This window comes from Gavialis gangeticus, unplaced genomic scaffold, assembly GCF_001723915.1.
Source record: "Gavialis gangeticus isolate Ggan-Ray unplaced genomic scaffold, GavGan_comp1, whole genome shotgun sequence".
In the NCBI taxonomy this organism is placed as follows: Eukaryota; Metazoa; Chordata; order Crocodylia; family Gavialidae; genus Gavialis; species Gavialis gangeticus.
The window spans coordinates 164696432-164700826 of NW_017729022.1; positions in this window are offsets into that span (position 1 = coordinate 164696432).

The following is a 4395-nucleotide window of genomic DNA, read 5'->3' on the forward strand; positions in this document are numbered from 1 at the left end:
TCCTAATTTAAAGCCTTTTTTAAAGGGGTTTTTTTTTTTTTTTTTCAGGGCTTTTGCTCTGATTTTTTTTTTTCCTGGTTCTGAGCAGTTGTGTTAAATTGCTTTCTTCCTTTTGCTTTGTCATGTCTGCAAAGACTCACTTGGTGGTCACTCAGAAACAGGTTTTTGTGCTCTCCTGCTTTAGCCACACTTCTGTAACCCGGTATAATCTCCTTGAAAATATCCAAACCTGGCAACAAGTGATTATACGTTTCTGTCTTAGGACTCTAACTACCTACCCATAATTCAGTTTGTCTCATTAAAATATATAATGACAAGGGACTACAGCAGTTACCCAGAGCTGGTATTTGTGCTTTCCAAAAAAAGCAATTTTCAGCACCTGGCTTAGCTTAGTACTAGTGACTTTGATCAACAAATTTCTGGGGCTACTGCTTATTGGTCACGTTGAGTACTTCTACATACACAAGTTCAATTGCATGTAATGCCATGGCACTGCATCATTGTGGTATTTCAATTTCTGACCGTGTCTTCACCCAATGGGTTGCTGTTCAGAACAACACCGTGCACTCAACACTGTGGTATCTTGCTGTTACCTTACACCGATAGGATACCTGGGTTCTGCACCCAGTTGCTTATTTGCATTTGCCCCTTTATTACATGTTTTTTCTAAAACATCTGCACTGTAGCATAAACACCTGGGTTAAGTGGAAAAGGGGTCAGTCAACAGCTCGCAGCAAGACACACTCCTCACATCCTGCCTTGTGTAAAACACAGCCACCATTTGTATTTTCACAGGCAACACCTACCATCTCTTTCTTTGATCTTTATTTTGCCTTCATTTCCAGAAGGGGATGATGTGGCAAGGTGGAAGTGGCCAAAAAGCCACAGATTTTCTTCAGTATCACACTTCTAAGCAATTAGACTGTCAAAAGGAAAAATAAATAGAAAAAACATATGAGGGGACAGAAGCTCTTTTTCTTTGTTCCAGGATGTGAGCTCAGCAAGCTGGCCAAGAAGTAGGGTATTCCTCCCAGGTCTTCAAAGCACTGTTTGAAAGCTCTGTTGTGCAGCCAGGAAAATGACATGTCATGCCTTGCAAGAAAACCTGTCTGCCCTGGGCTGCAATCTATGTCGGATAATTTTAAAATGAAATCAATCTGGTTAGTCCAGGCACTTGAACAATGTATTTACTAGATAAACATTCACAACTGATTAGAACACAAAATATTTTATTTCTTGTTATTTTTCTCAGAGTTGTTTGTTGTTTTACTGGTCTTACAAGAAAGCCCACTCCATGGGAAGGCATGCTTTGTATTTATGCTAACTTCACTGAGGAACCCTTACTGACTTCTGTGTTTACCTCGCTCATAGATAAAGCACATCCAGATTTGAACTCTATCACCTGGATTCTGCTGGGAAAAAAAGAAGGGTCCCATATAATGTTGACCCCAGCTTCATCATATTTTTGGCTTGTATCAGCTTTTTAGCTGCATGAAGCACTTCCTTTAGAATGCTTAACCTGGTTAAAGCAATCATAATACCATCAAAATGGGTATAGCAACATGCAGCAGCATACCTTCGGTGCCTGCCACTGTAAGGGCTGGAGCAGTGAGTGGCCAGGTGGCTGATGAGGGCGGCCATTTTCAAACACAGGCCAGCCATGCAAAGCCAGTAGTTGCTGGTTGTACAAGAGGCAGCATCATCAGCTGGCTAAGCTGCCACTCATGAAACTTCTGGAGGTAAGGGCAGGAGGTAGGGGTTTGGCTTGGAGGCTCCTGGTCCTGGATAAGACCTAAAACTGTGCCCTGCTGGGGGTGGGTGGCCTGGTGGGGCTCCTGGTAGCATGGGAGCCCCCAGAAAATGCCAGACTGGTTACCTCCCTGGTGAAAGGTGAGTATGGGGTGCCTCCTAATCCCAGCCACACATCCCTGGTGGAACTGAAACCGTATGGGGAGCCCAGGCTTGTTAGGAGCTCTGAGGCATAACCCAGACTGGAGGAGGGATCTGGGGCCCACCCAGGCAGCTGGGTAAAGCCTGTGGGGCATAGCAGGAGCCAAGTAGGAAGCTCTGGAGTGGGGACAAGGGACCCTGGAGGCCCTGAGAGTGGAGGCCCTGTGAGGGGGTGAGTCTCGTATAAGGAGGCCCAGTGAGGGGTGGAGTTAGGCATTTTGTCAAACAGAAGACTAACCCAGTGCAGGTGAGGGTAGTAGGAAATGCCCAAAAGGCTGTATGCTAGTCAGCCACAGAGTGGAAGCAGCAAAGTCTGATGGCTTAGGGGAGCTGCTCCAAAGGGAAGCAGGGCAGTAGAGTGGGTGATGGATGAGGGAGACCCTGTGAGAGAGGGTGGAGTGTTAGAGGCCCTTGTGAGAGCAGGTGTTGGTATGAGTGTGAAGGCAGTGTGCAAGGGTCCTAACAGAGGACTCAGCCACAGGCCTGAGGATGAATAAGAATTGGAGACAGTGGTGACTCTGTTACCAGATTTGCCTGTCACTTTGGGATGTGCTCATTTGTTAGGGGTATGTTTCTGGGGGTCTCTGTAATTCTATCAATGTGCTGCTTGTGTTACTTATGTTTCTATATGGAGCTGTATCTCTCCCTTCTGCAAGTCCTCACTACCAGTGGAGCTATCTTGCAGGACTCGGTTTCAACAGGGCTGGGTTTCTCCAACCACTGAATCAGTCAAATACACCCACACACCAACACCAACAGGATAGACCTGAGCCAGGCGGGGTTATTTAGCATTGACAGGCTAATACCCTCATGCCTTGAACTCGGTTCATCAGGGCAACAATAAAATGCAGTCAGACACAAGCACATGGGTTAACAGAGCACATCCGAGTCAGGCCAGACTATTCAGCACTGATAGGCTGACACCCTCATGTGCCTTGAACTCAGTTCATCCCTTATTTCAGCAGGACAACAATAAATGCAGTTAGACACACATGCTAACAGAGTACATCTGAGCAGGCTGGGTCTGATCAGCATTCTTAGCTGATACCCTCACGTGCCTCAAAACTCAGCACATCACAATTTCTTGTCACAATGGTCCTAGTAGTAACCACTTGATGAGCAGACCCCACTGTGGTTTTGGGCATTACAGGGATCTTTGGCTTAGGTAAAAGACGTGTTGCTGCAGAGCAAATGTGGAGGTCAAGGGGAAGAAAGAGTAGGTGAGGCTCAGAGAGAATGTATAGCAACCAGCTTGACTATAAAAAGTTACTTATTGCCAGGTGTATGAACTTGTGATGATACCAGTAATAATAGCCATACAAGAGAGAGACAAACAAACAGTTAAAATATAGCTCTAGTTTGATTAGCAAAAGTCAGGTTTAGAAAGCTGTGCCTGGAGTAAGAGAATAAAAGTCAAGTTCATGGAGTTGGAAAGAGAGCCAGGGTCTCACCACTCAGTGAAGCTTGAATCAGTTAGGGTTCCCAGGTGTTGTTGGAGCTGGTAGACAGGCAGAGCTCTGAGCACGATTAATGGAGGGATTGCAGGCAGAAAAGGAGTGGAACTGGTGCAGCTTTGGATCCAAGCACCAGGACAGAAACTTGACCTTGGGTAGGGGTTTTTGTAGAGAACTAACAATGGCTGAAGGGAGAACACTAGGTTTGTTTAGGGGTAAACAATGGCTCATATGCTGGATAATAGGAACTGATCACTTCTGGCTATGGGTGGCATTACTCTGAGGGAGCTCATGATACAGACGGGCTGGTTCAGTGTTTTGGATACCATTTGGAGCAAGGATTCCCCATCACGTGGTGCTCCCCTGATTTTTCTGATCCCAGAATTCAATGCAATCCTTACCTTGGAATCTCTGTTCTCCATCCTGCATGCCAATGAAGGTGCATGCCTGTTCCATCTCCCATTTAAATGAGTTGTCATTTGGTTCCACCTCAGGTGCAAATTAAACCAGGGGAGTTGATTCGCTCTTATCACCCTTGTCTGGAGGGCTTTAGGTGCATCTCCCACTGCATCTTTCTTGTCTTTTGTAAGTTCTTCCTCTAATCGGTTCTTGTTCAGGCAGAGGTGGGGAGGGGGAGAATTCTTCGTGAGTCAGACAGGCTGTGTACTGTGCCAGGGTTCCCCAAGAACACAGAGCTGAGAGTTAACAACGTGTAGGGCACCCCCTGACAGGCAGTGCCCCCTGCTTCGGTGGCAGGCAGGATTGCAGGTGCCCCTCCCTGTGAGCACTGGCCGGGGAGTGGGGACATCAAGTGAAATGCTGCTGGCACTTCAGGGAGTGCCACTGGTGCTTCTTGCCAGTTGGTAATATTGGCTATGGGGGAACCCTCCCTCCCCCAGTTGGCTTCAGGCCCCCCCCAACTTGCTAAATGGTTGCTGGGGGGGATGTGCCCCCTGTGACTCAGGTGGCACCAGTTGCCCATGACTGAAGA